We start from the raw sequence: 25,904 nt of genomic DNA on the forward strand, positions 1-25,904 counted from the left end.
TGTCATAGGTGCCCTGGGAATGACAGCGAAACGGGCTGATTACTACCTAGCTCAGATACCAGGAAACCCCAAAATGGCTGAAGTTCAAAAGATAGTGCTCATGGGAACTGCTCATATCCTACGTAAAATACTGTCTATGTGATCTCAAATTTTAAAGCAAACACGTAATTTTCTTATGGTTTCTTAAACATTCACTTGAACAAAACTGTACAAATCCAAATATATGGTACCCTAGGCATAACACCTACATGAACTTCTAACTTGTTGTCTCTTGAGGTCTCTGGGTGACACTTGGATCCAACTTGTACAAATGCAAAAGAAAAGTCAAACATAAAATAATAATAATAATAATAATAATAATAATGAGGAGAAGAAGAAGAAGAAGAAGAAGAAGAAGAAGAAGAAGAAGAAGAAGAAGAAGAAGAAGAAGAAGAAGAAGAAGAAGAAGAAGTGGGTGGGTTTTTGGGTGAGTGGTGGTGGAGGAGGAGGAAGAAGCGGAGGGGGAGAATAAGGAGGAGGGCGGAGATACTTGGACGTGTTTTCTCATTCTTTCTACCGTAACTTTTTCGAAGGTGAAATTACGAGGAAAATCACTGCTGATGCTGAACTTTTAAATATAGGGGCAATGGGGTTAAACATTTTTGTCAATATTTCCCACTTCCTGGGGAAAGGAGAAGTAGTTTTACGATGAAAATATTTTCTTTTTGTAAAGCCTTTAATGAACGGCTACAGGTCTGAAATTCTGGCACGCGGCCAGCAGGTTTAGGAGAGGGGCTAACTCGACCTCAGTTTTCAACTGGTATCTCTTTTGTCGATTCTGAAACGATGAAAGGCAAGTGCGACTCCGGCGGAACTTGAACTTGAAAAGTAAATACGGACCAGCTCACCGTCTTAGCATCAAGTAACATGTTAAGCCCACTTCTACAAGTTTATAAGAGTCAGTAAACAAGAAAAGAGAAAAGGGGAGAAATTTAGTTCTTAGACACGATGCATTTATTTCAGAATAGGTAAAGAAGATTATGGGTCTTTGACGTAAAATAGCATGATTTTGAGCAAGTACAGCAACGTACACATGTCCCCAAATGTTAGAATCGAGAGCACAAACTGAGAACCTCAGAGAGTGCCATTACCTAACTTCTGTAACTTGAACTACCTCATCAGACAAACAGTCGATATAAATTATTTGGCGGTAAAAGGTCTGCAAGACAATACTGTGTGACAAAAGAAAATACACCTTTGCGTCTGTCGCTTATGAAACAACAAGTAGTGGAAAATGTATCTCTGCTTTTGTGAAACCAAGTTTGCTAGAAGCCGTGAATGTTGGTTGATACACGGTGACCTCTATCGACCGAAGATAATAGAGAAGCCGAATTGAAAATTAAGCATGACTGGTTTGATATGCATCTCCTTAGTATCTCCTCCCACAGTTCTTTAAGCAGTACAACACATGGTTTGCAACATAAGGTATCAGTGACGACGTTTACCATTTGCTTGTCCACACTTTGTGTCGCGTAGTTTATTTAAAGCTAAGTAACCAAATGAATATGTCACCGGATGAACATTTATATAGCTGTAACAGTCCCAAAAACAATATTCCTCTTCTGGTTGTGAGCAATTTCCCGAGTGCAGAGAGAAGCTCAATGATATTGTTGATGTAGTGTAGAATGCTTAGCTGTTACACTTGTAATATTATGATGCATCTAACAATTTCTGTGCCGAGCAACAAAGGATGCTGAGAAAGAGATTGATGTCTCTTTGCAGGACCAGTAGCAACAATAGGAGATCTTGGAGAAAGCTTTTCCAATAGAACCACATGTCAATGTTCTGCAAATGGCAGAAGAAATCGATATCTTCATGGTCCCATAATCCGAAGTAGCCGAAGCTTCCCTTTCATTCTTATCAATCTATTCACATGTGACGATAGAGAGCAGATAGAGGCTGAACAGAATGGAGAGAAGCATTAAAAGAAAAAAAAAGAAAAGAAAAGAAAAGAAAATTAGAAGGCTAAGATACGAAATGAAGATGTGTGTAAAATACAAAGCGAGTACCACAGTTCAAAAGATACGAAATTTAAAGTTCTGAAAATGAGCAAAGGAAAGTATAGACTTATTTACAAGAGACAAGTAAACAACAAGGCATTACTGACGTTAGCATCAAAAATATCTTAAAAGGCTGATATTCACCATCGCTATTAAGGAAACTACTTTTCGGAATCTGTAAATGCTTTCAATTCCGCGCATCTCAAGCCGGGGAAGAAGTGGATACTCTTAATCTACCTAATTTGTGGGCACTCACCCGGGTCTGGATAGACTCCTTAATTTATCTCCTACGTTACTAATTCCTATTTCTTTGAAATTATTCTAGTTTCAAAACTCTCCACATATATATGTTTTATCTTTGATTCTTTATTCATAACCTGTGTGTCTATTTCTTTATTTTTAAAAAATTAAAATGAATTTTTTGTATACTGTGCTCAGGTACACTACAACTAAAAAGAGTGGCATCAGGTGTACGGTTGGCGAATTTCAGGAAGCATGGATGTTTTGAAGGATGTAGTGTATCGATGGCTAACAAGTGACGCAGGTATTCCTTGCTTGAACAATTCTGAAAAAAAAATGTTTCCGAAAGTCTTATGTGCTGTGTTGTTTTTTAATTTAGTAAGCATGTCCACAGGTGTTTGTCATGGAATTCAAAACGGTGCTCACGGTTGTTGTTGGAAAAAATGGGGTAACCTTGTGGGTGTCTGCCAAGTCAGTTGCCAGAGCTTTAATGTGCCCTTGCCCAGGAAGGCAAGACGTTCAGAATATCGCAGATGCCTGACGGCGGGTATACGTTTGGTTGTACGTTTCTGAACATTTTCCAGGAATTGATATGCTGAGCAATACAGAAGTTCCTGACTGGTGATGCAAACTCTAAATGTGGACTACCATAGTCAAACGTAGATCGCTATTTACAATAATACCCAGGTCACGTCCACTAACAGAATTTTAAAGTTTGTTGATGTTGTGGGAGAATGTAGAAGCTGGGTCTTTACCTCTAAATGTGCATCGCGATGCACTTGTCCACAGCTAACTTAAGTTGCCAGTCAGTAATTTATTGCTGCATTATGTCCAAGTCTGATTCGAAGAAAGATCTATAGCGTATATCTATTATTTTTATTCCGAGGTACAACTTGATGTCATCTGCATATTTCAACACTGTAACATTTTTGAGGCTGGTGTCAAATGTCATTATCTATAGCCAGACAAACAGACATACAGACAGACAAACAGACAGACAGACAGACAGACAGATCGATAGATAGATAGATAGATAGATAGACAGACAGACAGACATATAGATAGATAGACAGACAGACAGACATATAGATAGATAGACAGACAGACAGACAGACATATAGATAGATAGATAGATAGATAGATAGATAGATAGATAGATAGATAGATAGATAGATGACGGGCTCCTGGTTCCCCTCTACCATAGCCACTCGCAAGTATTTGGCCAGCCGGAGACTATAGTAGAAGACACTTGTCCGATCTACCATGCAGTAGGACAGAACCTTGGACCATGCAGTAGGGAAGCAAACCTCTAACCACACAGCCACACATGCCCCTATAATTGTTGATGTTCCAATCATTTTGACACCACCAATATCCAGATAGGAATTTTAACTATTAAAGTATGACTCGCATATCAATGACAAGCTTTTCGATTAGATTAGACTTTTCTTTTACCAAAAGTTCAACAATTATCATTTTTCTTCGAGAGATGTTTAATCTGAATATATTTCATTTTATCGTAGTTTGATCTTAACGTAGTTTGTGCAAGGCGCTTCATGTTAAGTGATCCAATTAGATTACTTGTGTTCGGTATAGTCTATCTTCTCCCTTTAAATAAATTTTCTCTTGTATAATAATCTTTTAACCTCGAGAGAGTCTGTTTAAGTATGTTCCTAAGAACTTGAAGTGCAATATGCCATGTTGCTTTTTATCACTTAAGTACTTCGGATATATGTAGACAAGATGGATGATATTGAATATGTAACACAAACTTAGAACACAATGCCTACAGAGAAATGCATACTCAATTTCAACGTAACGGATAACTACTAAATCCTCTTGTGTATCATTTTCTCTGTTACATCAAACGTGTAATATCTGCGTTTCAGAGATCTGTGGATGACACAGAAATTTAACTAGAATACAACGTGTAAGATCAAATGTAAACAAGCATAAAACGAACATTAGCAGCCTCAAGATTAAAATAGTAATTATTAAATCATTATATTAGGCAAAATGTCATCATAAGGGTAGAAAAAAGATATACCGTTAGGTTATTGGGTGTTGTTTTTTAGAATCATCTCAGCTGAGATAAATGATAAAAAATTAATTTATAATAAATTATGTAATGATAATCAAACATTTATTAAGAATTATGTACACGCTAAATCAACTAAATATAATAAAGCTATATTCGTGCCGAAAGTTTCGAAGACGTGCGAAAGTCACTGCAAATACCACGCACAGAGAAAGTCATGAAGACTGGGTTTTAAAAAAATGGACTGCTTATACAGAATCTGGAAACAATTCATATAAGTCTATGAAAATTTTGATCTGTGTATAATTTAAATGCTTCTTATTCCTTTTAGCTGGTATCATTGATAATATAGGAATATATTGAATTTACGAGAGAACTGCATACACTGAAAGAGAGAGTGAGAGAAAGTGGGAGAGAGACGAAGAGGAACAAATTATGTCGGTGAGTGTAAAAGACAGGGAAATGAATTCAAATATGAGGAATATATAAGCATAGAGAAAAAAAAAAGAGATTGGAAGAGAGATTGAGAGAAAGAAGGACAAATTGACAAGTTGGAATATGAGACAGACGGAATTTCTGTAGGTATTTAGGTATGTCTCTCAACGCTCGGCGTACATTTCTCGCTAAATGGAAGTTTAATTTGTTTCAATAGTCCACGGTCGGTAAAATAAATTACTAGTGAAACATTTAAATCGATTTAAACTAATATACCACTCCCAGAATTCGTGTCATTGTGGTAGAGTTAGAAATCAATATTTACAGAAACATACATTCAGTGTAACAGCGAACAATGCGCATTGCGGAACTAAGATGTTTCTCTTTACTTTATGTGATCGAAATCCCACTGGGATCGATGACGAACATTCATTCATCTAGAGTCGGGATAATATGAAAATTAAATGGCAAATCTTAAGAGCATTGAAACAATGTTTTGTAGGATATGTTTTAACTCGTTGCACTCGGAACTTGCATCTCACTATGGTTAAATCTCCTTTTCATTCTTCCGAGTTCGCTAAAATAAGGTAACAGTCCAGGGCCGTGAACTAACGAAATTGGTAGATCATCATATCAGCACGCTTTACAGAACTTGTTCCAACCATCTCAGTTCTGGATGCCTCGGCAATTCTGATGAATTTGTTTTCATCCAGTCGATATGATGGTCTTATGTAAGAACAAGCAACGGAGAGGAATCCACAGTTGTCTTCTCAAACGGCTGTTCTCATCCAATCATATAGAATTATCTAATAAATCATCAGTGGTTGTCCATCGATCTAAAAGCATGGTAAGAATAAGAATAGGTATCAGAATCTACTGATAGAAATTGCGCAGCTGACAATGTAAGACCTAAAACTTGAGGACTTAATTGAAATTTCTCTGTACAGATACATGACACCTGGATTCTTTGTAAGAAATTTATTTTATAGGTACATGGTCCCCGCAAGACGACAAAAACAGGAGAATCCCTTTATGAAATTGCCTTTCAGTTATGATCTGCGATCGATCAGAGTTCGCAACATTAACATAGCTAAGACTACATCCTACAGTCTGGTCCTTTCTTTCGGGACCACAAAATAATTCAGCCCCAATAGCTGCTGACAGTTTGCAAGATTCAGATAAAGCCTACAATGGGGTTCAGCTCTCACTTCTTATCCAGTTCTGCTGAACCGCATACAAATAACTTGGACAGCACCTAGAAAAGGATTACATGACTGACTGATATTCAATCATTAACGTATTCGCTCCAGCCTCTCGTCCATCGCTATGCTGTTTCTTCTGTCTGTCTTTTCTAGCGCAACAAATATTGGACCTCGTTTATTGACGCTGACTGTTTTCGTGCCTCCACCACTCAAGCACCCTCGATTTACATGTTTCCGGTTCTTGTCATCCCTGCAATCTTGTTGAATCCAATGCACTAACTATAATAGCCAAACCCTACTCCCCGGGACAGCCTCTCATTAAGATCTTCTCCCTGCTCGTTGATTTTGATGGTGTTCAGTAGTAGCAGTTTAAGCCGAACATTAACGACATACAGGTGCATAATTTCGCTGAGCCTGCAACGTTCAAATGCATTTCAATTTTTCTGCAGACTCATCAAGTAGAAGCAAAATATCCTGTCCTAATCATTTTACGTTTCATATCTCAATACCCAATAATTAATTATCAGAAAAACGCTGGCCAAATACGACCGACACTCATATATCGGACACGATTTTACTCATGATGATTTCAAATACAGAAATTTCTGGCAGCAAGACATAGTGTTTTTCTTCTACAAGTTTGTTTTGTTTTACTTTTACATCAAATATGAAATTTTATACGATAGATAAATAAATAAATACATAAATAAATAAAAATAAATGAATGGACAGTTTCAGTTTGATAATATGAAATATAACATTACTACCCCCGATCGATTTGCATAGATTCCATATGCTTCATAAAGTCATCCAATAATTATACATCCATGTTATGTCCATCAGTAAAAAAAGAACAACAACAATGAAAGACAATATGAAATTCCATCAGAGCCAGGCTATAAATATCTTATTAATGTTCATTGATATTAGTTACTACGTTCCTGATATGATATCTCCCTCGAGAGTCCGGCATCTACTTTTAATATAACCACTTGTTTAGCTTTGTTGGATTTAATATTGTCGCTTCCGTATTCGTTTCATTTATCTATTTATTTTCATACATTTATTTTTTTTTCTAATTTTCGTTGTATTAAGTAGCGACATATTTTACAAAGTGATGCTTTTCAAATTCAAGATGAATGATGTCAAAATCACTCTCTTTATTTTCAATAATTTTCCTATTCACAACATGCACATTCTATAGGACGATACGATAAATCCAATCTGTCTTTTATTATCACGAAATCTCATTTGTATATCATTTAATAAACTACACAGACAACAGCCATATAATTACACACGTGCACAACTATACACAGAATACTCGAATAATCAATATATACATTTCAAAGATACCCGAGTATATTTTATACTCAATAACTACGTAGATATATATGAATACACACACACACACACACACATAAAAACATACAGACACACATACATACAGACATATATACATGCATACATATATATATGGAGAGAGAGGGAGAAAGAGAAAGAAAGAGATAGACACACACATAAGACACAATATTTTAATATTTAATATTTTAGCAAACATCTGCATGTTTACTATTACTCTATCTCTTTCGCATCATCTCCATGACTGTGTCTGTCAGCCTCCCTGTCTCTACCTCTCTGTCTCTCTTTTCCATACAGACACACAAACACGCATGCACACACGTATATATACACACATATGCACACACATATGCACACACACACACATATATATATACACATACACATATGCACACACACACACACACAAACACACACACACATATGTGTGCTTATGCATATTCGTTAAAGTGTTTATGTATGCATGTGTACATACATATACATATGTATATATACATACACATGTATACACACACACACACACACATATATATATATATATATGGGAATACAAGCATATATATGTATATAAATATATGTATATATATATATAGATAGATAGATAGATCGATAGATAGATATAGATATGCATCTCTTTCTTTCTTTCTGTCTTTCTCTTTTTGCACACACACACACACACACACACACACACACACATACACACACACACACACACACATATATATGTAACCACATGTGAATCGTTGCCGATTTTCTTCCCCCGTCTTCCTTTCTAGTGAACTTTTCTCTGTTTCCAAAGAGAGGCGTCTGTTCGAAACGTTAAACCATCTTTCTTTTCTTCCCCGATCCTTTTCAATACAATTTTCCTTTAGTCACGGAGTTATCTGACCATTACTTAATTGGCTTTACTACTGTTACAATACAAATTTGTCATACCAGGTCAGCTCTTGACCTCATTTAAAAAGGAATCTGAATTGGCTGACTTTGGTATCGAATGGACAGTAGCATTGGCCCAGTCGAATTAAATGACTGTGTTCTAAATCTATTTCCATGACATATCAATTAAAAAAGCCCTTGGACAACTAAAGTTTGATCTATAATGCCTGATGGGATTGAAACTTCAAGATAAAGATAAGGAAAATGTTACATTTAACTGGTATAATTAAACCGTGATCATCATCTAAAATTCATTTATATACCTTGCCAAAATTGGCTCCACCGTCATTCCCAGATGCATCGTGTCTTTCATTATTACTCTATAACACATCTGTAACTCTCCAATGTTTATTACCTTCAGAATGCTCACAAACATTTTTTTCTCCGCTTAACTCGCCACTCTACAATAATTTCACGGAAACGTCTTTTATTCTAGCATAAGTGTATGATCGTATTGACGTTGCACTTAGAAGTTGCAATCGAAAACTACTTACGTTCGTTAAAACTATCTTGATATTTTTTTCCTCTACTGGGAACTATTCCAATCTTTATAAATACGCTACAGTATTCGCATCCCGAAAAATGCAATCACCACTTTCACTTACAACTTCACTCGGTTAGAAACAGTCATCTGGGGAATAACTAAATTTACAAGGAGATAATATAGTCTGTGCAGTCTGTGGATGTATTAAATTTCCAAGAAATGGTCTTCCATGCATGAAATGTCACATGTACAGGACGATTGTATGTATGCCATACTAACGGCACAACCAAAGCATTGCGCCCATGCAGGTTTGAATGTGTGCTGCTTGCTCATATACTGCTAGAATAAAAACACATTTTGAGTGAATGCACAAGTGTAGAAATAACTTCGGTTGGATTTGTGGTAAAAATCGTACGCCACATTTGTGAGAGAAAATATGAACGAACATCTTGGCGAGATTAAATACCATCCAAACAAGTACAAATATATGACTGACATAAAAAAAAAGTGTTGAGCTCGAAATAGTAGGAACGATTACCATACGTAAAGGTAGCAGTATGAAAAACTTCAATATATATTCAGGTAAAGATTTTAAAGAAACTGCTTGTTTGATGTAGCAAATTCCGTAACTCCCTTGCAAACGAACAACATATTCCATTATCCTTAGATGGGTAAACTCAGAGCTAACCTGCGTTTAAGAATGAGACACTGACGTCAGTGTAAATAGAACAGTTTATATAAACGTAGAGAGAGGGTAGCAGTGATTTACTGGCTGAAATATTGATTATACATCAGTGAACGCCAAATTTGAATACGTGATACCTATACATAGGTAGTGAGAGAGAACAAGAGAGAGTGGCGGTAGATCTTTTGATCAAACGAAACACGTTATTTCTGTTGCTTACACTTGGCTTTTCAAGTTGCTGGTCTTAACAAACGGATGGAAATCCTGACAGAAATGTCGAGCTGAATTTTCTAGACAAGTTGCAAAGAATTGGTACAGATAACGAGACATTTTGTTCGACACGATAACAACTCGGCTCACTCTCCGTTTACACACGCGCACAAACACGCATACACATATAAACACACGTACACACTCGTTCACACAGATGCACACACACATATATATGAATGGATGAGTGAATTACTAGAGAGATAATAGAGAAATTTTTCTCATATTTTCCTCACAGTATATCTGTAATGCTAACCAAAACTCTATGCAATAGTAAATTATAAACAGTTTGCTTTATATGCAATAGCTTCTTGAAACACGAGAAAAAACTTTGCCGGAATGTAACACAGCATTTGCCAAAATGCTGTTAACGCAGCAGTAATTCGTTAATCGAATTAAATCCAAAGCATATGCAACAACTGATTGATTGATATTCACAACTCGTCGTTCTTATGACGTTTGATGGGTGATGCTAGAGTTTTGATGTCAAATCTGAATATCATTGATAAAAGGAATTGTGGAAGTTTGGCGCTTTGCCACATTTTCTTCTGAAGTTAACAACACCACTTCATATGTGTGCAGTAACAATGGGGAACTAAATGCATAGATTGAGAGAGAGAGAGAGAGAGAGAGAGAGAGAGAGAGAGAGAATACATATTTACACACATACATTCATGCATATATATATATACATATATATATATATATATATATATATATATATATATACATAGATACACACATACATACATGCATAAATAGATACAAGTATACACACCACCCACATGAACATGTATGTACACATATATACATGTATACATATATATCATATCATATCACATCGTATCGTATCATTTAAGATACATTCTTGTTCTGTTAAAATTATCCACCCTTCGAGAGACATGTAAATATATGCCGTGTGGCAATTGCGAAGAACGTCTAATGAGAAGTGGGAATAAACTAAAGAATCATTAATTCTCAGGAATCAACATTGCCATTGAGGAAAATGTATTGTGATTGTCTGCTGATAAGAGGAGAACATGTGTTTCTGCTTCAGTGAGTGCCTTCAGGACAATGATTATTTAGCATTACTAGAAACAAGAAACATACACATACAGAAAGAGAGAAGAGAATATTTATAAGAGAGGCAGGTTTTGAAACTCTAAGCGTAAACACCCCATGTGAAATTATTCACAATCACCAATGGCACGAAATGCGAATAAATGTATATGAAATCCATACACAATAATTTCTTGAATCATTAAAAAAGTCTGTGTGGACATGCCTGTATGCATATATAGGTATATGTATGTATATTTATATATATATATATATATATATATATATATATATGCATGTGTGTGTGTGTGTGTGTGTGTGTGTGTGTGTGTGTAGATAGATAGTTAGATAGATAGATATATAGATAGATAGATATTCTTTTGCTTGTTTCAGTCATCATGCCCATTGTCCCTGGCTCAGGTCTGGAACCACACTGTTCTTCAGGAATCACATGTGGACACACATTCTCAATAAGACGATCTAACATGATCCTTGGAAGTATCTTCTCGGTCTGCACCAGGAGAGTTATCCCTCTAGAATTATTACACTCTCCTTTTGGACCCTTAAACTTGTAAAGAGAGATTAGAATGCCATTAGATTGAAGAGCTGAAGGGATCTGTTCTTGCTATCAACGCACATAAAATTGTTATACATACACGCTGGCAGCGGCCGTGGATGGCCGGAAAGTGGCGATCGAGATATCACCTTTACCGAATGGTTTCAGCTTTAGGCCGAATCATCGTCAGAAGATTCTGGACAGATCACCAATTTCCGGACAACAAAGCCGCTAGCATATATGTTTACTCCATGAAAGTTTATGGATGATTTAGAGAAGCGCCAATGCGTATATTGTCGAATGAATAAGAATTTCGCTTTGCACCTCTCAGATGTCAAGATCGATGATAATACGTGGAATCTTGGGCAAGTCTCATTCTCTGTACTCTTATATCGACCCATACCTAACGAGTGCAACAAGGTAGGTGGAACCTATATATAAACCTGTTGATATTTTGACTCTGTAATTCAGAAATACTGTCTTGCCTGGCAGTTTATTACACTAATGTCGCCTAACAATCATTTTTACATGAATTGAATGAGGAGGCAATCCAGTTGTTTGAACAACCACAAATGGATTCCATAGTGAAAGCTGATGGGGAACCATCCAACTCATCTCGAAGTTACCAGATTCTTATGGCGTCAGTATCCATGTGTGTGTGAATGTGTGTATGTGTATATGTGCGTGTGCGCGCGCGCGTGCATGCGTGCGCTTCAGTGAATACGCGTAAGCATAAAAATCTAGAAACTTCGAGAGACATGAAATCATTCTGTTTTGGAACGGTTCCGAAGCAGTTAGTAGCGTGCAAATGGCCAGTTAGAACAGAAGGAATCGAGAAAATGCAATTACTTACTGCCGGGTGGTAAAAAAATCAAGCAGTCGCACACAACTATCACCGTCCACCTGTTACTACTGTAGATTATTTCAGATATTGCCAATCGATGCTTGCGTTCGGTGAAGTATTCAATATACTTAACAAATGAATCACAAGTGATATTACACAATAATAAATAACCGATCTGTATTAGCTGATATATTGACCGTAAACGCCATTGCAACTAAGCTGTCAGCCAGACAATTACAATATGTATGCGATATACGCAGTTTGATGATAGCATAAAAAATTCACAGTTGTACACATATTTATATGTGATGGATATCAAGGAAAATATTTACTGTAACATTTAGTGAACATGGATAATTTATATATTTCGTATCTGGCTGATGTGTCATAATTCTGGATTATTGGCAGAGATGAGATTTACTACTGACTATATGTCAAATCTTTTCAACTCTAAGCACAAGGCCCGAAATTTTGGGGGAGGTGGTCATTCGATTTGATCGATCCCAGTACGTAACTGGTATTTAATTTATCGATGCTGAAAGGATGAAGGGGAAAGTCGACCTCGGCGGAATTTGAACCCAGAACGTAAAGACAGACGAAATAACACTAAGCATTTCGCTCGGTGTGCTACCGCTTTTGTGAACTCGCCGCCTTTGACTATATGTCAAAGGAGAAAGAATAGAAGATTATTAAACACAGGTGCACTGAAATTAATATTGGGGAGGCTGGGCATTTCATCAGTTAGGAAGACGTGTGGTCAACGTGATGCGGTCAACGGAAAAGCCTGCTTGTGAAACTGATGTGAAAGTAGCTGAGCAGTCCACACGCATGCGTGCCATTATTGTAGTTCTCGAAGCATTTGAGCGTTACACACTAAATGTGCCAAGTTTCGCCTATTAAGCTCCATGTACAACACATTTTTGACAGAATGGGTGGACAGGACAAGCGTGAAATCAATTGTCTTGCTCAAGGACACGGTATACCGCCAGGACCGAACTCATGACTTTACCGTCGGGGTCCGAGTACATTTACCACTAAAGCACGTTCCTTGACATATTGATTGGTTATTTTAAAAATAAACGTTGCTCGAGTGCAATCTTATTGACAAAGCTTTCGTTGATTTACCGTAATTTTAAATCGTTATCTCATGAATATTGATATATTATAATTCCCCAAGTTTAATTATAGTTAAAAGCTAAATGTTATAGACAATAAAACATGTCTGATGTGATTAAAATATGAAATATTTGAATATCTTCCAGCAAATATGTTAGCCATATAAATAGAAACAAGTTATTTCTTCCATATTACAAATTACATTATTTGAACCATCACATTAATTCTTCCTCCTATTAACATTTATCATTTTCCTTCAGCTTCTCTCGAGTTTCTTCTCGAAAATCATTTGTTTTTTCGTATAATGGACAAAACACCAAGATGCCATCAGATTGCCAACATGTTGCCTATTAGGTTGAAAACTTTGTATTTCGAATGATTCTGTACGTCTTACTCCACTGCTGATATATATATATATATATATATATATATATATATATATATATATATATATATATATATATATATATATATATACAACACCTCAAATGTAAAATTCTTCCCTGAAGACGGAAGCTGGTGGTATCCGATGATGGAATCAAGTTACAAGCAGTATTTTAGACCACCAAGACCCCAGAATTCCTTATATCATTTCCATTTTGTGTAACTCGAATTCTTTTTATATGTATACATATATACATTTTTTTGTATTAAATTTATTTAATATTTTTAGTATATCCACTTCCCTTTGTAGATTTTTATAAAAGATTCTTGATAGTCATATCGTTCGAAGGAAGATTTTTTAAAAATTAAAATTTATTTATTATATAAAATATATTTAAAAGAACACTGAATGATACTGGTTTTATGGAAAGAAGTGTTTGCAGCGTGCAAACGCCTTCGCAGTTTACAACTTTAAACTTCTATCAGAGGAATCTTTGATTTGTGGCTTATGTACTCTTTCACTCGATGTATTATTTTTTATCCTGTTTGGCAGAGAAAAAAATGAAACCATAAATGTTCTATTTGCTGTCAACCATAATACTAAAGTTAATCACAGCTTACGTTCGGTAAAACAATACATTCCAATTTTATATCAATAATGAAAACTTCATAAAAATAATTAAAATGTCAAAAACTATGGAGATCCAAAGAACAGCCTTTGTAACAATTGCAATTTTTTCTATGTCTATTAATATGCTCGATCAGAGAACACGATAAAAACAAAATTAAGGCCACGTTTCATATATTTAGAAGTTATGATGGGAGATCAATAAATCGATAATAAAAAAAATACCATAAAAACAACAGAAAACAGACTTACCATCAGGAATGATTAAGTATTATTTTCAATAAAATTTGAAAAGAAGGATGTATTTGTGAGAAAAATTTAAATGATGTAAACTAAGGGCAAGGGAACTAGTTATTTTAAATAATGAAAATATTTGGTACGATTTCAAGTACGCATGTGTTTGTGTATGTGAGCTTGCATACATGTGAATGTATGTGTATGTATGTGTATGTATGTGTATTAATATGCGCATGTCATCGTATTCATATTCTGTTAGAGTTTCTCCGAGAACGCCAACACTTTTACCAACCACTAGGTCTTTATATATTGCTAACGGGAACTTTCACCGACCACATTGTCTGACTGGAAGAGAGCGGTGAGCGCCTGGCGATATTTCAAGAGAAAAGAACATATTTGAACAAGTTGCTTCTGATAATGATGATAAAAACGATAACTATGATGATGGGAAAGAATAACAAAAGCATTAAAAATGCAGGAATGCGAAAACAAAATGGAATCAACATAGCAGACGATAAATGGAAAGAAAGGATATTTTGATAGGAAGAGTGAAGAGAGCGAAAGAAACGGAGGTAGACTTGGTCGTACGCACATATACACACATATAAACACACAGGAACGCCATCATATATCATGTATGCGTGTGTGTGTGTGTGTGTGTGTGTGTGTGTGTGTGTGTGTGTGCGCGCGCAAAGAGACAAAAGGAAAAGAAAGGAATGAGACTTAATACAGAGAAATCAACTGGAAAAATAATAGATACATACGGGGATTGAATTGTGGAAAAGAGGATAGGAAAGTGTGAAGGAGAAGTGCCATCGAGATGCGCTTTGTTGTATTTGTTACTTTCGCAGATATTCTGAAATACATCTACAATGGAAGCGCTAGATTATTTACTTGATAAACTCTTATTCTATTTGATACAAAGATAAAACTTCGCTAACATTACTAGAACTTCAACAGCAATAATAGCAGCCTACTGTCAAGAGTGACGAATATAACGTTAGAGAAATATTTCTTCAAATAAATATAATCTTTATCATTTGAAATTTCATAGAAATTTATCTGATATTGTTTATACTGCACCGACAGAAATAGCCTTTGTTTCTTCTACAATGTTTAGTTTGTTTCCTAAACATTCACACAAACTTTTGACTTGCCACTATACTAACATTCTGACGTGATGTGTACAATACTGGATAATAACTATGTAAAATTACTGACGCATTAAACGCTGTTTAGATTCGATGTAGTATTGTATAAAGCTATGGTTTTAGAGAGGACAAGGCGTGTAAATTAAAGTAAATTAACTACACTGAACTGCCATAAACAACTGTCTTTTATACATTGTAATGTTCTTTAAGAGAATTTAGAAATTTGTAGAAGAGAGTGCTGGCTAAAAGTCTTCGATTTATTCTACAGTGTAGTAATATAAGAAATTCCAATTAGAATTGTAATCCAATAAATAAAACGCGTTGAAAATACATATATTTTGGGAGTGGAATCATGAATTCGACATTATAGTAAAAGATTTTAGTTGCCTAATCACTGGGCTACAGATCTTCAATGTACACGCACGCGCACCCACAGAGAAACCTATTAATTAAGTAAGATTTCAAGCTTAACCTCAGTGGTTCATTCAATGCATTTATATACACGTACACATACGTTCATACTGACATCATCAAAAGTCAAATAATAAACTAACTTTTCTTAGAATATTATATTTCTTCTTAACTTGCTTCCTGTTTATGTTAATCTGTTAGAGATATTTTCTTACGGCGGAATGATCAATTAATGATATAATTTTTCACAATTCTTGCTCTCATCGTCTAATACTCCGAATTTATTGTTATCTGAGTGTTTGATATATTTAACCCATTTCTTTTAATACGCACCTTCAAATCACCCCACACACATATATACATAGATAGATAGATAGATAGATAGATAGATAGATAGACAGATAGATATCTTTGTTGGCACTCCGTCACTTACGACGTCGAGGGTTCCAGTTGATCCGACCAACGGAACAGCCTGCTCGTGAAATTAACGTGCAAGTGGCTGAGCACTCCACAGACACGTGTACCCCTAACGTAGTTCTCGGGGATATTCAGCGTGACAAGGCTGACCCTTTGAATTACAGGCACAACAGAAACAGGAAGTAAGAGAGCTAGAAAGTTGTGGTGAAAGAGTAGAGCAGGGTTCGCCACCATCCCCTGTCGGAGCCTCGTGGTGCTTTAGGTGTTTTCGCTTAATAAACACTCACAACGCCCGGTCTGGGAATCGAAACCACGATCTTATGACCGCGAGTCCGCTGCCCTAACCACTGGGCCATTGCGCCTCCACGATAGATATGTATATACATGTGTATATGTAAATGCACGTGTTCATTTATACATAGAAATATGCTTCTAAATATTTCTAAATGTACTTTATAAATGTATATATCATCTTTATATCTATATGTATGTATGCATGTATGCACGTATGTATGTATATATCTACTCTTAATTAATCAATCAATCAATTAATATATATATATTAGAACACGACGGACACACCATCCACACACGCACGCATGTTTTGTGGGCTTCTGCACAGTTTCTGCCAACTAAATGCTACCTTCCATGCACTTCGCAATCAGAAGTACAGGGCATATGACACCTGCTCAAAAACCCACGTAGAAGTGTCGAACCTAGATCTGCCGGTTTGTGAGGCAAAAATCAACATTTATGTGACTTAATATTTTTGTGCTCTCTCTTACGAATGACAAACACATTCTTTAAAATATTACTAAACATGTTCTGTAGAAGTCGCCACCCACATCGTAATGATTTCATATATTTGTGTCTGATTTATGTCGTGTTGTTTCCAAATGAATAATAAATAATATTTTATAAATATAATGTTTCTGTAATTCTTCCTGTATTATGTATTTTTATTTTCACGAACGAAAAACAGCTTAAAACTCTAAACTTTTTAAGCCATTGTAGGAGGTTAATTCGAGTCAATTTAGCTTATAAATTTAATTCGGTCCTACTAATGTTCGAGAGCTTTCTTCTTGGGTAATCTTGTCATATTTTACCTAATTTGAAATAAAATATTGATGACTTCGTGACTATAAAATGGTAATTTTGTATCTTGACATGATGAAAGAAAAACCAACATGTTCATTTTAGTTACACTTTTTTCTCAGATATATGATTCATTGATATTTTGTTCAGACATTTATGGTGGTACAAAAGAAAGAATGAAACAAAGAAAGAAAGAGAAAAGCAAGTATCGTAACGATAGTTCCTCACTACTATAAAAATATAATATGGAAAATGAGGCCTCTCACAACAGCAAACCCATTTATATTTTCTTACTTTGTGCTCATATATATATAACCCGTTGTCTTTTGCTTCGAGCACCAGGTTTCCCTTGTCACCTCATCTTTCCGAATACTCAACTTCGCTACACTTCTAATTTTATATGTATTTTGATTGATATATATATATATATTCTATTGCATGATATGGATTCTATTTAATCTAGCGATATCCTTTCAGCTCTGGTATTTTATTTATTTACTGTTTATATACACTTCATACTGGCCGTGGCAAGTTCGTATCGGAGGTGACACGAGTGTGTGGCATTGACAAAGCGCATCTGTCGCTCTCACAGTCACTCTCATCTGTCACTCACACAATCGCTTCCGCGACAATTTCGTTCCGTCTACCTCCTATATGTAAATTTGTTTAATATATCACGTCTTTAAAAGGAATTTTCCCGAAACTATAACTATGGCATCGGAATTTTCAACGATATACTTACGTTAAGTTTGCCATATGCATACAGATAATAATTATACGTTGTGTTTTTAAGCACAGCACGTCCATATAAGGTATTCTCATACCACAATAAACATGTTATTTCACGATATATTGATAACCATTAATATGCACAAATACTCTTTCACCCTTTTACTTGTTTCAGTCATTTGACTGTGGCCATGCATGAAACAAGTAAAAGAGTAAAGAGTAAAGAGTAAAGAGTAATATATGGGGAGAACTCACAAAAAAAAAAGACCAAGACAGGTGGTGTACAAAACAAACAAATGTATTAGTATAACGCTCGGGAAGTGAAAAAGTCTTTAACGTTTCGAGCCTACGCTCAGCCACAGAAAGGAAGTAGAAAGAAACAAGGAGAGAAACAAGGAGAGAAGAAAAGGAAAGTGTAGTGGCTGCACATACATATATATGTGTATACATACATATGTATGTATGAATGTATATATATTTATATCATATATGTTAACACCTGCCGCTTTGAGACGGTATATATCCACTGCACCAATAGCAGCCCACCAGCAAATACACGAAGCATATATGTTAAGTATATATAGTTAATGATATTTATTGCACCAGAGCTTCTTTTATTTTGTGTTTAAATATATATTTATATTTATAGATAGATAGATAGATAGGTTTCTTTATTAGCCACACAGGGCTCAACACAGAGGGGACAAAATACAAATGTAGAGTTTTTCTTTTCGAGGGGGTCGAAAACAAAGCAGAAAAAAAAAAAAAAAAAAAAGTGGGGACAACGATGAAAAAAAAAAAAAAAAAAAACATCGCAAAACGTTTGGGGTATTTACAAAAAATACGAAATAATACAAAAAATTCCCAATAAATGGGGAGGTTATCCGTGGAAAGAAAAACCTACGAAAAGACCACGGTAACCTCGGTCTTTAGCGTCACAGTTTGTTAAATAAAATTTCTTTGTTTACAAAATTTTAAAACGTTTTATAGAATCATGGTCAAGGTGGCTTCGTCATTTATACGTGCCATTCTTGCTACATGTATCCATCTTTTTTCGAAACATTTGCTAGACAACACTTGCCTCTCTACTCTCACCTTCCTTTTCAAGTGATACTTGAAAAAGTTGATGAGAGATTGACCAGAGAGGAAAGTATTTGTCTCTAATCCTTTCAGACGCGTCCACCAGATGCATTCTTTGGCCATAGCCACAAGTACGATAAATACAGCTCTTCCTTCCCGTTTAAAGGAAGGAGGCGTGACGATATTGACGATAGACTCGGTTGATAAACCGACTCGTCCCACACGCGACAGCAGTCGTTCGACATAAGCCCACAGCTCCGAAATGGTTGGACACCGCACGAGTGCGTGCAGAACGGTTTCATCGCTCTGACCGCATCTCGGGCAGGTCGGCCCCGCATTTCGCGAGCCGTGTCTATAGAGCTTATCCCGAACGGGTAGCGCCTCTCGGTAACACTGCCAGGCCAGGGATCTCTGGAAGTTGTCCATAGGTCCTGGCCCGAAAGTCGTCCTGAACAGGCGGGTCAGGTATTCCTCGTCGACGCCCAGGTTCGCCCCGAGATCGTCGTCGTACCTGCCCTCCACTAATCCCCTATAGAATGACTTCGTTGTGATGCAGCCGCTCAAGGTCGACCCGGGACGGCAAAGTTGTTGCAGAGCAACGCGACACTCACGGTGCCATTCGCCATTCCTCGGCCTCTTTTTGATCCACGACTGCAGCTCGGTCATAGAGACGAGCTGCGGGAAAGCGCGTCGCACAAACGGCGACCACACCTGCTCACCGTCGTCTACGTAGAGCCGGAGATGTCGCAGTCTCAGCGCATGTCTGCGCATCATCAACCACGGCATGCCCAGCCCTCCTTTCAGCGGGTGTTGGCAACAAACGGATCGCCTCACCATCGGAACGCTTCCTTTCCACAAAAAGCGGAAGAGGATGCGCTCCATTTCGGTGATGGCGCGATCGGGACAAGGCACAACGGTCAGGCGGTATTCGATGACGGACGCGATGTACGCGTTCGCCACCTCCGCCCGACCTTTTAGGGACAGCTTCCTCTCGGACCATTGCCGGCAGAGAGTGGCCACCCTACTCGTTATCTCGTCCCAGTTCTTCTCCGTTTGCAGGTCCGGACCGAACCAGACTCCGAGCAACTTGACCGGACCGTCCGTCCAGCGTCCCACTACTGAGGCGCTGCCGGACGGTATGGGCTTGCTTCTCCAGGTGCCGAACAGCAAACCCACCGACTTATCCCGGTTGATTTTCGCTCCCGTCACCGCTTCGTAGTCTTTCAGCGTCTCGCCGACAAGCTCGATGTGCTCGTGGCTAGACGCTATGACGGTGACGTCGTCCGCGTATGCCGACACGCTCGTCCCGCACCCCAGTTCTCGCGGGATGCCCCTCAGCGTCGCCAGCTTCCGCAGTAGTGGCTCGAGAGTCAATACGTACAGGAGCGGCGACAGGGGGCATCCCTGACGAACCGAACGTGCAATGTCGAAGGGTCCCGATAGACGTCCATTGACGCGAACAACCGAACGGATGCCTGTGTACAAGGCAGCCAGCCAGCCGCGGAAAACGGGACCGAAGCCGGCCGCTTCGAGGACGGCCTCCAAGTATCGATGGTCTACCCTATCGAAAGCTTTCGATTGATCCAAATTGATCAGGGCCCCACCCATGCCAGGTTCCTTAACTACCCTCTCTATGATGTAGCGCATCAGATGGAGGTTGTCATGGATGCTCCGGCCCGGCACGGCGCACGTCTGCACCGTGCCGACCAGTTTCTCGATGACAAGCGCCAACCGCTTGGCTAACACCTTGGCCAAAATTTTCATGTCTGCATTGAGCAGAGTGATGGGCCTAAAGTTATCTATAGCGTCCCCCTTGTTTGGATCTTTCTTCAGCAGCGTTACCGCTCCTCGGCTCACAAAACCGGGAATGCTCCCGTTCTGCTGCCAGTTGCAGTACACGACCGCCAAGACTTCTCCAAACAAGTCTGGCATACAGTTGTAAAGCTCGTAGGGCAGACCATCCAAACCCGGAGATTTGTCCGTCGAGCAACCCGCCATCGCGTCCCTCACCTCCTCCGCCGTGATGACCCCTTCGCAGCACTCCGCCTCTCTTGCCGAGAGTCGTGGCAAGCTGTGCAGGTAGGCACTAAAGTCCACCCTGCCTTCTCGCTCGCCACTCCTCCCGAACAGTCGGGCAAAATGCCGCTGAAACGCCTCGCACATCTTGCTCGGCTCGAGCAATTCGCGCCCCTGTTCGTCTACCAGAGACCGGATGGTGGCTCTGTTACCCCGCTGCGCCTCCGCCACCCGGGCCTCTCGTGCGGCTCCAACACCTTCATTCCTCAGAGCACGCATCCTTGCCCTGACAGCACACCCTTCGTGTTTAGCATTGAAGTGTTGGTCGAGGGCCAACCTCGCCGCTAAAATGTCGGATGCGATGCCACTTCGCAATGCCTCTTCTAACTTTATCACTAGCTCCCCCTCTTCTCTGTTCCTCTCTACAGCTAGTGCCCTGCTATACCTTATTGCTTCCGCCCTCACTGCTCTCTTGAGGGCAAACCACCATTTGTTGTTGACGATGGCTCCCGTCAAAGCCCTCTTTACTAACGTGCTAATCCGGTCTCTGAAAACCTGTCTCGACGGGAAAGACGCGTTTAGTTTCCAGTAACCGGGACCCTGCCTATGTGCCTTATCTAAGTCTAGCGTACACGTCACAAGTTTGTGATCCGTGTAGCTGACTATGTGGAACTGTGGACATCCTAAACTATCTCTATCTCTTGTCCTACACACTATCCTATCTAGATACGATCTCGACGACCCAATGCGGTTGCTCCAAGTCCACGTTGGCACATTTGGGTGGTCAAGTCGGTACCTGTCAGACAACTGGAAGCGTCTGAGCAGGTCTATGAGGCCTTTGCATCCCCTTCTAGTTTTGTCACTCCCCACGTAGTCTAGATGCGTGTCCAAGGTAGCATTCCAATCCCCCACTAAAAGTAAGGGACGAGACGTTCCCAGGAATACTTCTAGACGTCGAAAGAAGTCTGACCGACCTGTTAAAGGAGGCACATAAACTGCCAGCAACCGAAAAGCGCCTCCATCGCTGCCGTCCACATCTAGGACAACCAGTCTACCCTCCGGGTCCGTAAATATCGTCTTTACTTGGAGATCCAGACTCTTGCGAAAAAGAACCGCCGTGCCACTACCGCCCATCCTCGGCAGACAGGGAGAAAAATAAATGTTAAACTGTCCGCCAAACATGGACTTTAGGGCCCGCGGTTCATGGAGTCTGGTCTCACTAATGGCTATGATATCCAAATTGTGTGACTTGATGTCATTTAAGAGGTACCCTTGTTTCCAAGGGGACCCTAAGCCACGCACATTCACACAACCAATCTTCACCATGATTCTATTTATACGTGTGCTTTAAAGCACAAAACAAAAGAACAGAGTGTTACTTGCCGTTAGAAAGTTTTGTTTCCTCCTTGGATTTTTCACCAAGGAGGCTATTGTACAATTTCTTGCACAAATATTTCTGGAATCCCCCTACCGAGTTGGGGTAGAGGGATTTTATTGTGTTGTGTAATGCTGGTGTTACATGAATAATTTTAATGTGTTTTGGCGGTGTTGTACGTGGGTGGTTGTTGGTTTTGATATCGTTATTTGTGATGTTTGTTTTAGAGTTGATGTAATTCATCAACTCTGTGTTTGTACTGTCTATTGCTGTTAGCATTGTTTTTTTTATATTACTATTGGTGTTAGTAGTATTTTCGGGAGATGTGAATCTCCCTGCTTTGTTTGTGTTTGCATTTTGTTTTGTTTTCTTCTTACTGCGCTTCCTCTTTCCTTTCGTAGCTATTTTCCACTCCTCCTCACTCTCTTCATCGGATGATGGGAGATCTGAGGAGTCAGAAAGAGGTAACGGCAAATTTTGTGCGTCTGTGTGTGTTTCTGTGAATGTTTGTGTTGCTGTTTTTATTGCTGTTGGCTCCTTGTTATTTATGTGTGGTGTATGTGATATGGGGGAGGGAGAGGCAGTCTTGGAATTTTCTTTTTTTTCTTCTGTTTTTGCAGTTTCTGTTGTCTTTTCTGTTGTGGTTATTGCTGATATTTCTGTTGTTGTTTTTTGCGTTGCTGGTGGTGTTGGTAGTAAGGTTTTTCTGTTGGGGGTATTTGGTAGTTGCTTCTGTCGTTGTTGTTGTTGTTGTTGTTGTTTTTGTTTAGCGGCCAGAGGGCAGTCCTTTTTCAGATGTGCTTCGCTGTTGCATAGGTAACAGCGAGGTCGCCTGCCCTCTACCACCACATACAGCTTGTGGTCCTCTGCCAATCTAATGTTTGGAGGAATTTTCTGTGAAGCCTCCTCCGTGATGTGGAGAAGGATTTCCAGATTTTTCCCTCCCCAGTTCTTTTCCTCTCCGACCGTAATCTCCAAAATATTTGCCTCCTCCATTTCCAGGCACACGGCCGATATTAGCCATTGGGTGTCCACCTCCGATGGCACATTTTTTATCATAACTTTGGTCACTCTCTGTCCTAGATAACTCGGTATCATTACCAAGTCATCTGTGCGGAGAGAGAGTGTCGAAAATTGTTTAGCTAAATTTTCATCCAGAAACCTTACTTGCACCGTTCCAAATTTCCTTCCCCAGGTGACATGATTCTGATAAGGCCAAATTTTTCTAAGACAAACTTCAATTTTATCTGTGCTAACATTTTCTACACGTCTGGTTTTTGTGTTTACCAGTTTATAAATGATGCACTTTTTGTTTTTCATTTCTATAATATCTTTTGGGATGTTAATTCTGACATCATCTCCTTCTTTCGTAAGAAGGGATTTTGTGTCTTTTATTTGTTTTTGTGTGAATGTCACTGTTGTTCTTTTTTCCTTTAGAGCATTTGCGAAATTTGTTTTTGTTGTGCTGGCGGACATGTTCTTCTGGATATTTTTGTTTATGTTGGTGTATGTACTGCCTGGTTCAAAGGTGGTGGTAGTGGCAGCAGAGTTTGTTGAACAGGTGATGGTGTCATTGCTGACGGCCGATAACTTTACTTCCTTGTTGTTGCTGTTGTTGTTGTTGTTGTCGTTGTTGCTGTTGTTGTTGTTGTTGTTGTTGTCGTTGGTGGTGGTGATGATGGCGTCAGCAGCAGTGGTGCTTACGTCAGAGACATTTGTGACGGTTTTCACGCATGGTTTTGTAACCTTGGTTACAGTTTTGTTTTTGTTGTTGGTGTTGGTGGTGGTGGTGGTGGTGGTGAGAGGGCTGTTAGTAGCTGTACTCACAGTCTTTGTGACGTTTATAGCAACTGCGTTCCTGTCACTGCATGAGCACGCGCTATTCTGTTCTTTTTTCTCTTCTGGCATCTGAAGCCTCGGGAAATGCTTGTCAAAAGAACAAGACAAGCGTTCCAAAATTATGTTTCTCGACATTTTTCAAATGTCAAGAAGGAAATTTTTGTATTTTGCTAGGGCCGAAACTGCCCCTGGGGGTCAATTCCTGCCCTTGAAAATACACACAAATGAAGCCTAGGTGCTTCGCAACAAAATTATTTAAAAATTCCAACAAAATGTGGACAGTAAATGGTCAAATAAACGTTTACCTTCGCAGCCGATATGACAGCACGTCCGTGAGAAGAGATAGATAGATAGATAGATAGATAGGTTTCTTTATTAGCCACACAGGGCTCAACACAGAGGGGACAAAATACAAATGTAGAGTTTTTCTTTTCGAGGGGGTCGAAAACAAAGCAGAAAAAAAACAAAAGTGGGGACAACGATGAAAAAAAAAAAAAAAAAAAAAAAAAAAAAAACCATCGCAAAACGTTTGGGGTATTTACAAAAAATACGAAAAATACAAAAAATTCCCAATAAATGGGGAGGTTATCCGTGGAAAGAAAAACCTACGAAAAGACCACGGTAACCTCGGTCTTTAGCGTCACAGTTTGTTAAATAAAATTTCTCTGTTTACAAAATTTTAAAACGTTTTATAGAATCATGGTCAAGGTGGCTTCGTCATTTATACGTGCCATTCTTGCTACATGTATCCATCTTTTTTCGAAACATTTGCTGGACAACACTTGCCTCTCTACTCTCACCTTCCTTTTCAAGTGATACTTGAAAAAGTTGATGAGAGATTGACCAGAGAGGAAAGTATTTGTCTCTAATCCTTTCAGACGCGTCCACCAGATGCATTCTTTGGCCATAGCCACAAGTACGATAAATACAGCTCTTCCTTCCCGTTTAAAGGAAGGAGGCGTGACGATATTGACGATAGACTCGGTTGATAAACCGACTCGTCCCACACGCGACAGCAGTCGTTCGACATAAGCCCACAGCTCCGAAATGGTTGGACACTGCACGAGTGCGTGCAGAACGGTTTCATCGCTCTGACCGCATCTCGGGCAGGTCGGCCCCGCATTTCGCGAGCCGTGTCTATAGAGCTTATCCCGAACGGGTAGCGCCTCTCGGTAACACTGCCAGGCCAGGGATCTCTGGAAGTTGTCCATAGGTCCCGGCCCGAAAGTCGTCCTGAACAGGCGGGTCAGGTATTCCTCGTCGACGCCCAGGTTCG

The 25,904-nt window shown here is 38.8% G+C and overlaps 1 long non-coding RNA gene across 5 annotated transcripts in view; it reads right to left on the reverse strand.

The window, feature by feature from the left end:
- Window positions 1-25,904, reverse strand: part of LOC128249107 (uncharacterized) — a 94,423-nt gene that overhangs the window by 46,628 nt on the left and 21,891 nt on the right. For 3 of the 5 annotated variants that reach the window (XR_016243730.1, XR_016243732.1, XR_016243733.1), the window contains exon 4: window positions 14,046-14,192. The exons of the other annotated variants lie outside the window; for them this stretch is intronic. This is a non-coding gene — a long non-coding RNA (uncharacterized LOC128249107). Of the gene's footprint in view, window positions 1-14,045; window positions 14,193-25,904 lie in introns of those variants that run through there. 5 annotated transcript variants of the gene reach the window in all.

The sequence above is a fragment of the Octopus bimaculoides genome, chromosome 11 (assembly GCF_046866305.1).
Source record: "Octopus bimaculoides isolate indiv1 chromosome 11, ASM4686630v1, whole genome shotgun sequence".
Taxonomy (NCBI): Eukaryota; Metazoa; Mollusca; class Cephalopoda; order Octopoda; family Octopodidae; genus Octopus; species Octopus bimaculoides.